We start from the raw sequence: 12,213 nt of genomic DNA, 5'->3' as shown, positions 1-12,213 counted from the left end.
AACAGCAGCAGCAGCAGCAGCAGCATGACCGAGAAGCGTTCCGCGAACAATCATCGCGCGCGCCATCACTTTACGCAGAGCATGATAATGCATACGCACTCGGTGCTGTCGAGTGGCCTGTTCAGTGAGAGGGTGGAGGGGGGGGGGGGGCACTTCTTCATGAAAAATACCTTCACTCACCGGTAACATCCTATTACTTATCTTTCCATTCCAACCAACCGGCCAGCCCTTGTTTGCAGCCCGCGATTTGCCGTGTCGCGCAACCTCTCTCTCTCTCTCTGCTCTCTCTCTCGTGGTAAAGGACGTTCTTGGCCCCCGGGGGATGGGGGAGAGGTTTACGACATTAATCTAGATGCCCTGGCAGACATCGTTAACATTTGTCGCGGTCGCCGCTCGCTCGCTCGCTCGCTCTCTCTCCATCGCCGTAAATGGCAAGGCGTTTGCGAAAACGTTTTATGCCGGCAAAAAAGAAGAAAAGAAGCCCCCCGCCACCAGCAACATCTTTCTATCGCTGCGATTCTGCCATTGCGATATCATTCTCTTACATTATTGAACAACGAGGCAGTTTGTACCAAGCAACCAACCAACCGGGGGAATGGCATCTTCTTCTGCCACAGCAACACACATCATCGCGCGGCTATATATGGGCCCCCCGTGGTTCTCTCGGGTCGTTTCTAAACGAGTTAGTGGTTCTACGGTGCGCGCACAAACACAAAACTCCAAAGATAGAGACGTTGTTGTTTTCCGGGAATAATGCTGGAGCAGAAATAAGCTCGTCTATTTTAATGCCAACGGTGCACAGAAACGGAACATGAAACGCACGCACTTCGCGCCGGTTGCGTGCCCGGGCAGGATTTGGAATGGCAGCAAATCATAAGCGGCCCCGGGTGCCTTCAATCCACACCTTCCGCGCGTATCGCCGCCATGAGGTCATGCAAATTGGACTTCGTGGCAAGAGCTCATGGTTCAAGGGCGCAATGCAAAGACGGCGGTAGAAGCGCGGTAGCGTGCGGTACTATCAATCATGTATAATCTAATTAAAAATTACAAACAACACACCGATGCCCCGATGGTGGTGGTGTGCCGACGGAAATTCCAATTTTATCCTGCGTAAACGGGATGCCAGACGAACGGCCACAACCAGCACTCTCTCTCTCTCTCTCTCTAACTCCCTGCCGAGGTCTGCAATATCTTGTGGCCAGCGCGTCTCGGAGGGGACGGACGACCGCTCACGACACCCTCCTCCTTCCGGAAGTGCAATCAAGCATTGCCATTAGCGGACCAGAGAGTGCTGCTGCTGCTGTTCGTCCGGTCGTGAGTCTGTTCTGAGGGTTCCTATCCAAGAACAGAACGGGCGAGCGCCAGCTGAATGGGAATGGAAATGGAAGAAGGAAGGTAATCATGTAATCGTCGTGCTTCGTGTGCCCCCGTTGGAAAGCGAGGATAATTCGCCAAAAAGTGGAAAACCCTTGGGTGAACTTCCCGTGGAAGCAGATGCTTCTCTTTCCCTCACGTGCCCTTCCCGGTGGTGATGGTGGGCAAATTATGGTTCCGTTAACCCAAAATACACACAACTTCCCCCTCTTCTCCATTCCATCCATTTCATGCATCTGCAATAGCGAACGGCAAGCAAGCAAGCAAATGCAGCTGAAATCGCAAACACTGGAATCAGTATCTGCAGCCGCCGCTGTCTGGGACTTGCTGGCTGCCAGAACTTTTACCAGACCCTGTGTTTATCGATTGGTGCGATGCAGACAGACAGAGAGCGAGCTAAATGTATACGAACATGGTATGCAGACGCTATCGCGACGATAAGCTTCGGTAAACGAAAGAGTTCCGGCACCGTGTGCGCTTATCACAATCAGCGACAGGGTGTGCAAACATAGACCCCGGAAGTGCATCACACCATCGTTCGTTGTCAACGTGTGTCCCATTTCAAAGCCCCGAGCCAAACATCCTGTTATCAGCAGCGCATTATCGGAGCCGTGAGCAATTCCGAATGGAAAATGGGACGATAATGCAGCCAGAATGCCACTTCACAGACCGTATGGTGCACTGCGTCACGCTGCACAATCAGAGAGAGGGGAATTGGTGAGTTGATTCTTTTATTGAACGCCTTTTTGCCCAAAATATGGGAAACAAATTGTGAAGCACGCACAGCAGGCCACGGAGCCACAAAACAGAAAGAGAAATAGAGAGCGTGATGAATTGATGGCGATCAACTGGAATGCATCAGGCTCCCTCGACCTCGACACTGCTGCTGCTGCTGCTTCTAATGCAACATCGAGGGCTCACAGCTGACGCGAGCGATCGGCATCACACTGCCACCATCACTCGCCGCTTGACATTGAAACCAAGAGAGTCCCGAAAAAACCTGGGGAAGAAACAGCTGCAGACACTTTCACGGACGAGCGGATGAACCAACAAATGAAAGAGAGAGAGAGGGAGAAAGGGAAAGGCAGCAAGGATATCGGGGTCCTCTAACCTTATCCCACAATATCCCTGCCTGATCCCCGATCCATTCGTGAACAGCTGCTGTTGCCAACGATCCTAAACCCATGGAGAACGCACCACGTGGAAGCTATGCCGTTATGGTTTTGGTGGAAAAATTAGGGAACTCACCCCCGGCCATGGAATTAACACGGGAGGAATGGAATAGAAAGGAAGCAACGCTACTTAGCACGCACTTCCCATGCGCTTCGGTTGCAAACGACCAAAAGGGATCTTCTTCTTGAATTCTCGACCATGTCTGGTGATGGTCATGGTGCTGGCGAGTGATAATGAGTTGAGGAGCCATAATCGCGGGATCGTAACCGAATAGGCTGCGTGCGTGAATTGTTTCCACTTTCTAAATGATTAGTACCGCACACCAAACACCACGGCCGCTTGTCCATTCCAGGCTTGGCAAGAGGCAAGAAGAACGAGATTTGGCAAGAGGCAAGAAGAACGAGATTTCCAGAACGAGATTTTGAAGCGGAAAATTCTGAAAAACTTTCCAACCCATCCCCCGGTGAGGTCAAGGGACACCGGGACACGGCGAATCGATTTTTTGGGGGCGGTTTTGGAAGTAAACACCAACGCCGCCATCAAGGAGGGAACCTATTTTTCCATTCTCCTGAACCCCGAACCCCGAAACAGGACAAACAGAACACCCCACCACTGAAGGCGAGGAGCTGGGCGTTGAGGAAAAGTTTTCCACAAGAGACAAACGTGAAGATAATAGAATGGAAAACCCTCCCGGTGGTGGTTCCACCAGACTGGACCTGGCATTTCCGCTCGAGCGTACAATCCTTTTCACTCCGGTTTTTCCCCCTTTTCAGCAGAAATGAGCTTCCTCTGCTTTTCCGGGTCTAACTCCTCTGCAGCACTACTCCATTCTCCGGGAAAAAGTCCCCCGATGGAGGCCATATAAGGGAAGCGAAGCTGCTGCTAGCCGGAATGCTTTAATTCGTTGACGAAAATTACATTCTTTTCAGCAGCCAGCCAGCTCAACGCTTCTCGACGATTTGCCTGAGGGCTCTTGCTCCTCTGCTGATGCTGCTGCGGCTGCGGCTAACCGAGAAAAATGGATCCACGAAATGGTGCATAACGCTCTTACACCAGGACGAGCTTGCTGGCCGAGACGTGTGGACGAAAAGGAGAGTTTTCCAGAAATTGAATTTTTAATTTTTAATCCTCACCATACCGCGCGCGAGCTCTCAGCGACCGCTTTACGTCGTCGAAAAAGGGTCTGCGCGTTGGTTGGTTGGTTGGCGAAATGATAAATGAGAAGCCCAACTGTGGCCCACACTTCATCAGCGCGCCCTTTCTGCATTCCTTATCTGGCACGGAAGCGGCCAGAAGAAGCGTACTGCCCTGGCCTCACCTGTCATCGTCGTGTGTAAAAGCGGCGCTCGAGACGATGAGTAATGCTAAAGTTCCAGCGAAGCGAACATATTTCGCCACAGACAGCGGCAATATGCGTCATGTGTCTTCCACAACCAACACTCGAGAGGATTGGCGAATTCTTTCGCCTCTGAATTCTTCCACGGAAATTCTCCGTGAGTCACGAATGGAACCTTTTAAGATGCATAACCTCAAAAAGGTGGCAAATTAATAGCAAAACAGGAAAGAGTTGCGAAGAGATCAAAATAAAACAAAACAGCATATGCCTACTGTGAGTCTGGGCTCCGGATAGGATGTGCAGTTTTGTGTTGATTGAATCCAAACACAAAGCAACCCCCGGTGGTATCTTGGATCTCCTCTCCCGAGATACCTGAACAAAGAGGTGTCAACGATCTTCACAGCCCTGGTATGCGCACAGCACTGACCAAAGAGAAACATGGCCAATGATCATCAGGTCGGTCCACCGTTGTTTGTTTTCCTTTCCATCCCGTGCCAACGACGTGCCACAGTTCATCCCTGCCGAGGCGAGAAAATTCATTATTCCCGCCTCTCACTATCACGCTCTATCACGACATGACGTGTTGTGTGCCACTGCCGCCGCCGTTGTCGTCTGAACGTTGTCCTCTTGGGTGATAAAAGTATCTCCGGACATCTTATCACTCGAATTGCGTGCGTGCGTGCGTATGTCCGGACATAGACAAGCGATACACGGTGCGTACAGTGGTGGTGTCGGTGGTGAATGATTCATGTCACTGCAGAGGTAGCACAAAGCAAGGTTGTCCAAACCCTAGACGAGCAGGGGACGAGACGTGATGACAGGCAACAGAATAGGCCCATTATTAGTCTAATCAAAATACATACCCACCCCAAACAGTGTGTGTCCTTTCAATTCGATCCAGGCAGTATAAGAGAGGTAATATCATGGATACTACTACCACTATTACTACTACTCCAGTGGGAAGTGACCTCAAGCGTAAACGACTGTATTACCCCTGGAGGATGAGAAGGTGCCCCTAGACACTCGCCACCATCGCCTTTTCCCCTGGCCACTACCTACTACACGAGAGGCAGTTGATTTGATTTTTATGTTCAATGCCCTCCACGGAACCCTCATTAAACTGTGGCGGGGTAACTCTCTGCCGCCCCGTAGAGCCCAAGAACAGATGCGAGCAAGCGAGTGTATGTTGTCTGGGCTTCGATAATGGCAGATCTAGTCGTAGCCGAAAGGTGATGGCGGTGATAAAGGCATATGAGGCGCGCGCGCACGCTCAGGCATCTTTTAAAACATCCACGATAAGCTCCATATAAAACCCTCCTCCTCGAAGTTTCCTCCTCCATCTATCTGACCTTATAGCGATACGAGCAGATCGACCAGAGTGTCGTTTTGCAGGGTTCGTTGGGTTTCGTTGGCTGCTATCGTCGGTGTCGTTGTATCAATCCTGGCCCCGGCCTAGATTGCGCTTGTTATGAGTTTGTTGGATCGCACTTTTAAGCAAAAATGGCTCCAGGGGTGGTGGTCCTTGCTCCTTTGTCCTTCGCTGCGGGCAATGGTTGTGCATTAAGCTTAAGTGTTACAACACCCCGAGACTGGGAGATGGTGTATCCTTCGACCACATTAATGGTGAGATGGATGGATGAATGAATGGACGGTAGCAAAGAGGCACCGAAAAGGCCAACAGTATGTTCTGAGACCCGCACAGCACTACTATGGGAACTCGGGAGGTAGCAGGCCAAAGGTATCATCCTGCCAGAGGGACCATCACACCAGTGGACCCATAAACATGGTTGCGCTCGATTAAGAATCTCGTTAATGGATTGCTTTCGAGTATAAAAATGATTAACTACCTTACACACATAAAGCAACCGTTCTCCTTCTCCGACCCAAAGTGGAGAGTACACACCGAGCGGCCCGAGCAACAATCCTAGAGGTCCGTAATTCGGCGAGTGAGTGCCAAGGAAAGCCACCGACAAAACCACTGGAAGCAGCAAAACCACCACCACCACCACCGGTAGAGCAAAGGCATCGAATGCTGGTGGTGGCCAGGACCAGCAGCAACTAAATGACAACACGAGAACTGGGGAACCGATCCGTCCCAAGCCTAGGGGACGATACGGAGTGAATCAGCAAATCGAAGGCATAAATAAAATTTATTTATGACAACAAGGAATTGCTTATTCATAAAAATGAAACTATACCCTCCTCCACAGCGGTCCTCAGCCCCCAGGCCAGGCCACTAGCACTGGTCCTCTCTCTCTCTCTCTCATTGTGGATGTCGATAGATCCGATCCAAGATCCTTGCGTCGTGTTTTCTGGTGGGGAAAGAGTTTTTTTTTCTGGGAGCCTACGAAAGATGATCCAAAACTTCTCTTGCTTTCGCTAAGAGGTCACGTTTCATCGATGCATAATCCTCACACAGGCACACGTGGGACACGATATCCTTTGGTAGGTCAACAGCCGACGAGGCCGATACCCTTCTACTCGCTCGCTATCGAATCCCCTCCAGGTCCTGATCCTGATGGTCAACAACCGACCGGTTAGTTGCTGCTAGAAGATAGATATCGCCATAGAGAGAGGGACAGAGAGCGAGTGCGTGAGTCCATCCCTCTGGCGAAATAGCTTTCAATGGTCCGTGATTTTTGGGTTTCAGATGTCCCCACACAATCTCTCGATGCCCCCAGGTCCACCATCTCCGTCTGAACGTGGTTCTGTCGTCTATATATCGCCGGCGACAGACAACTTCCTCAACGGAACCTCAACCATGCTGGCTGGTGCTGGTGCTGGCATGCCGTAGAGGCCTTGTGCTTGTGCAGCACCAGAACTCGCACGATTTAATTTATTGCCCTCGAATAGTTCGTGATTTCGCCATAGATCACCTTCTCACTCACTCACCCAACCATGGAGTCCAAAAAGGATCGAGAAGAGTTCGATGGTTTTTGGTCGCCTGGCGTTAGTCGATTGGTAAACAACCAACAGGCGGCGGTACACCCGCCCCCCCAGGACCGGACACGCGCCCGTGACTAATGGCATTCGGGCATGAAGAAGTGAGGTTAGGTTCCTCTCTCGGAATCGATTCCGAAGGATCCGGTGCTGGAGGAGTGTGGAGAAGAGATTCGGAAACCAATTTCCGCTCGAATGAATGAGAACAGGAAGTGAAAGGAAAGGGGCGCGCGCAGGGCCAGTACCCGAGCATACCCGTCACAAGCGCGTGTGCCGTCGTCAACACTATCGAGGACAAAACCCGGTGCCCGATAGTGTAGCACAACCGCCCAATCTTCGCATGTAACTGAACGGCGCTATTAGGAGAAGTTATTTCTGGAGCTACGCGAGCCGGAGCAATGATTTTCGGTGTCGCCGGTGGTCCCCTCCACCTCTCATCAGGCTCATAAAACCTCATGCTGCTTTATGAGCCATTCCTGCCACGGGCACACCCCTCCCCACGATGTAATACACGTGTACGCCAGCGTCCGGTCGGGCCCGTTAACATCCAAGAAGGAATGAATAAAAATGGGTTCCAAGGCGCGGTGGTGTCGGTAGCTGGTTCTGTTATTGTTTTCCCTGTGTCCACAGACAACAGAGCACGGTGCGTCTTTGGAGATGTTTGTCCACGGAGGTCTCGCTGTATGGTTCGCCGTTCGGGAGCCTGTATCTGAACTTCCGGTGTCCTTGGATCACCTCAGCAGCAGCAGCAGGCACACGTTTATACGATATGTTTCATTCCCTAACCATTTCCTTCTTCGGTTGTTTTTCTTCGCGCATTTTCCTGCTGCTCTACGAAGAAAATCAATCGTTTCATTATGTTGTGCCGCTCGATGGTAGCTCCGTGGAGCCGTTAGCCAAGGAATACGGCGATCGATTACTTTCTGGTGAGAAGATTCTCTCGACGGATGCCCTTCGCATCACGCTGAATGCGAATCATTCACTCGCGGTTTTAACGGCCGCGAAGGCCAGGATGTTTGTACCGGGGAGCCCATGAGAGGAGCCCCAAAACCCCGCTTGGGCAGTAAATATTTGCTTTCGACAACCAAGCCCAACCAACAACTACAACATAACCGGCGGGCATCTGCGCTACCGCGAAGAGAAAGAATTGTTATCAATGTGCGCGAAGTGTTTTCGGACAAATATTAGATCACCGTCGCGCGGAGGGCGCAGGGGTAGCCATTTCCTCTCTCCCTGGCAGAGTTTGTAGAGACCGTGGCCACTGGTGTGTCGAGCAGTAAAGAGTAAATAGTGTATTCTAGTAGCGAACAAGAACCAACCACGGTGAATTGGCAAATGTGTGTAAGCGTGGGTATGTTTTGGGGAAGGTTTAACCGGTCGCTTCTTCTTCGTGACGCAGATACGAAAGAACCGTTAGAGCTCTTAAGGCATACGATTAGACCTGGGGCTTTTTATCGCTTTGCCAATGGAGTAGTTGACCAGACCAGCATTTATGCTTATTGGCTAGTTTATGATGCTGAATCGCAAGGACTGACACTGAACGGGGCGGAATTTAAATTACTCTCAACGCTATCAATCGCCCACAGTGCACAGTGTGAGTGATGCTCTTCCAGTGCCTACTCATCCACCAGTTCTTGGAGTACTATTTTTGGTAAAGCACTCTGTGCGTGAATCATCAGCTCTTGACAGCCGCCGTGTTGCCGCATCTAGTCATCCACGCGTTCTGAAAGATGATCTTCCTGAACGCGCGTGCTGACGCACTCAGAACCTCAGGCGAATGGAATGAAATGCAAACAAACCAAATTGCTAAATGTATTCTACAATTAATGCCGTCTTTAAACCGTCGAGCGGCTTAAGACGATAAATTTATGCACACTAAGCACTCCCTGGCCTCACGATGCGATGGTGAGCATAACAAAATGGTCATAACCCCGCCCGAAACGTTTTCATGCGCAATCTCTTTTCCGCTTCTAATGCAATTTCCTGCAACATCGTAGGGAACGAAGCAGAGAGCGAACGAGCTTATAACAACATCGACATCTTCAACCTGCCTACGGTTGCATGTTATGCATTTCCTTCCTCGTCCCGGTCCCGGTTCAGTCAGTGTGCCCGCTCGTTGCCACAAACAATCCCCTATCCGTGTGCATCCATCTTCTCGACTCGAGAGCATGGAGCGCGCGCGCGTCCGGTGACGACTGTTTACAAAACATCCCACCGCGATGGACGATCTCGATGATCACGCTCGCTACACGGCGAGAATCCACGGAGTTTGGGTTTTGTGGAATGAAAACGTGAGGCAAAAATCAAACCGTGCCCGTACCGTAGACACGTATACACGCGCGGCCATTGGAACGAGTTAAAGACCACGAAGCCCGTCCCTTTCTTTGTCAGCCAGGGCCACGACATGGAGAGACGCAGGAGGCTGCGACTACGGAGGCGATCGTCGAGAGAACCTGTTTTTCGAGGTGATCCCGAACCGTGCCGTTGTGAGATCAAGCGAAATGGCCAGCGAGGCACGCGCACTCGCGTTGGCCTTTAGAGCCACCAAAGACGGTGTGCAACGGGGAAGGGGTTGAGGCCTGAAATAAAGGGGGGAAGGAGTGTGGTGAATGCAGCAGACAACGAAATGGACGCCAAAGCGCGCTGCTGGAACAACGATTCACCTGGCCCGCCTTGAGGCTGCAAAAAGTGCTTCCATCACACAAACACACGCAGACAGAGACAATGATGACGAGGGGGAGGTGGGAGATTCGCTGAAATCGCGGCTACCGCGAGAACCGCTTCTAGAACACCATTAATGGCAATTGATGATGGCGAGATTGCGTTCTCTGGTCACTAACCTATTGATCTGGGGGCTGTTGAGGATGCTGCTGCTGCTACTGCTGCACGCACACACTAGACACGGTTCTAGAACGTGAGATAACGGATGATTGATCGCGCGGATCGCGAGTTTACGCGGTTGGTTTGCGTAACCATACAACACATTCACAGAAGGCAGCCACTACAATCACTTGCCAGCTTGCTTGCTCCGTAGATCACGATTAAGCGACCAATCATTTCATCATTTTAGCCAATTAAACCGACAATCAATTCACTGTACCCTTAACTATTCCGTGGTTTTTGCACTTTTCACTGCTGGGTCGCTCCACTAAAATCGTGCTGTGTAGGCGCAAAATTTCATGGAAATCATTAAACCAAACTCGAAAACCACGCAAAAGGCCAATCATCAATCATCAGCACCGTGGGCCTGGCTTTAAAGGGTAAACTCTGCAGAAGAAGCAGCAAAAGCCGGCCAAACAAAGCAACGACGACGAATGGCGCGTAACGTGAGCTAAAGGAATCCACTGGAGCGTAATGCGATGGCTGACTGATTCGAATGCAATATCGAACGCGGTAGAAGAGGAGTTCCCTGCTGCTGCTGTTGCTGACGGAAGCATAAAAACGCCGCCGCCTCCGTGATCGTGACGAAACAGGAACAACAACAACAACGCACAACACAACACTGCAGCAGTCTATGCGTGTGGCGTCAAAGACGGCGTTGATGACGACGAGATTGCCGGAGCGGCGGCAGTCATGCGAATAAATTTATGCAACACACAGCAAACGCACACTCGCGGCTCCGATGCACTTTCTGGTGGTGCAGTTTGCGTTTCCCGGACTTTCAACTTTCGTGCGGCTGCTTATCGCGCTGCTAGAGGCCGCGGAGATCAGATCGTGAGAAGCGCGATCGCGAGAGCAAAGAGTGTTTTGTTTACTTCCAGCACCAAACTCACAAACACATCCACAGGTCACTGTGTTTGTGTCACTCGCCATGTACGTATGAAGGAATTAGCTGGAACCGCGACGCGCCGCCGTTCTTTGTGTTTCCCTTTTGTGCTTTTTTTTCGTCCGCTTTATGTGTATGTTCGCTTTGCTCCAATTTTCTTGCTACGCTGTGCATTCGCTCATACAACAAATCCTCTATAACCAATTTTAGCATAAAAAAAACAGCGGCAAACGTTTCTGGTAAGGTAAACCGGTTTTCTCAACCGGTTTTAAATACAATTGCAGTTGTTTCAATCAACAAAATCACGATTCAACAAAATCGAACAGTCATTTAAGCATCATAGCATATCGATCTTAAAAGCGTATGCTGGAAATCCCACAGTGCATACGGTAGAAGAATCGTTTCTGTTCTCTTATGTGGGCCATTCCTCCACGTTCGAGATTCGGGATGAGAAGATAACTTGAGCCAGCGGCGCCGCACGTCGCACACGAAAACAAAAAACGAAGACAACAACTCCAGACGGGCAAAGAGGCAACCCCTTACCGCCGATCCTCCCTGTTCCTCTCTAAACAAACGCAACACGCAGCACCTCAAGACGCGGGCACGCACACCTTAACAATCGTTCCAGCAACAGCAACAGCAGCCGCAACCTAGATCTTTGCGGTGGGTTTTCCGTTGTTTTTTTCTTTCCTTCTCCGCTTCCATCTTTGCGGCACCGCACACGGGGGAGGCGATGTTGAAGCAAAGAAGCACCCGGACGCTTGTACCAACAGCGATACCGTAAAGACGAAGCGCGTCTTCTTCCTCCTTCACAGCGCACCAGTTTTCACCAAAAAACAAACCTAATCAAAACGCACATACACGCGGGTACACAAGTGGCGCGGCCAGTTGAACGGGACTTTTGCCGCCTGCAAGCCAAGCCCTTTTTTCACGCGTTACGCACTCGTATAAGCCGGCAAAACGGTACCCGGGACGGTACCAAAGGACCATAAGGTCCACTGGAGCGATCCGCAATCCTTACATAGCCCGCAGAGCGTATGCGATATTGGCGGTGGTCCAGCAGCTGTTTTGGGGGTGCGTCACGAACCACAATGTATAATCAGTAGCACGCCACAGCAGTAGGGTTGTTATCGATTCAAATACGCACTGCTCACCGACTCACCTTCACCGACAAACCTTGCTACTTGCTGGCAACGTCTACGCACACGGTCTCGCGAAACATTACAGCAGTCGCACCGGGCCACGTGCGTCTTCTTTAGCGCGTGTTCACGTTTTGAATTTTTGAACGTGAGATCAGCACTCAATTTTGAGAACACGGGCGCTCACAATCATGAACGAATTCATCCGAGCGAGAAACAAAACTGTGGAAGCGAGAAAGGGAGAAAAGTTCACCCGAGAGAGAGAGAGAGCACAAGAGAGAAAAAGAGAAAGAAAGAGAGAAAAACGATTGCATTCTTCCAGGAGAACAGGGGAAACGCTTCAATTTGATGGAAACGCTTGGAATCCATTCCTGCTTTTCTTTCCTCGTTCTCCTCGGACACTCCAAAATGTTCTTTGAGTAATATTTTCAGCAAATCTATGTCAATTAACTTTTGTTTAACTACTTGCTTACGTTATTAACTCT

At 50.7% G+C, this 12,213-nt stretch overlaps 1 protein-coding gene across 6 annotated transcripts in view; it reads right to left on the bottom strand.

The window, feature by feature from the left end:
- The window catches only part of LOC126571361 (uncharacterized), a 127,816-nt gene extending 115,956 nt beyond the window's left edge, over positions 1-11,860 (bottom strand). Inside the window, exons 1-2 of one of the 6 annotated variants that reach the window (XM_050229812.1) lie at positions 11,752-11,860; positions 9,664-9,982 (exon numbers count right to left, since the gene is read on the bottom strand). The gene's annotated coding sequence lies outside the window, so the exon portion shown is untranslated. Of the gene's footprint in view, positions 1-9,663; positions 9,983-11,450; positions 11,729-11,751 lie in introns of those variants that run through there. The other 5 variants (XM_050229813.1, XM_050229817.1, XM_050229815.1 and 2 more) reach the window with 5 other exon arrangements.
- Between the last annotated feature and the right edge of the window lie 353 nt (positions 11,861-12,213).

This window comes from Anopheles aquasalis, chromosome 2 (assembly GCF_943734665.1).
Source record: "Anopheles aquasalis chromosome 2, idAnoAquaMG_Q_19, whole genome shotgun sequence".
NCBI lineage: Eukaryota > Metazoa > Arthropoda > Insecta > Diptera > Culicidae > Anopheles > Anopheles aquasalis.
The sequence above is the reverse complement of the archived record's forward strand: the minus strand, read 5'-3'. Positions and strand labels throughout refer to the sequence as shown.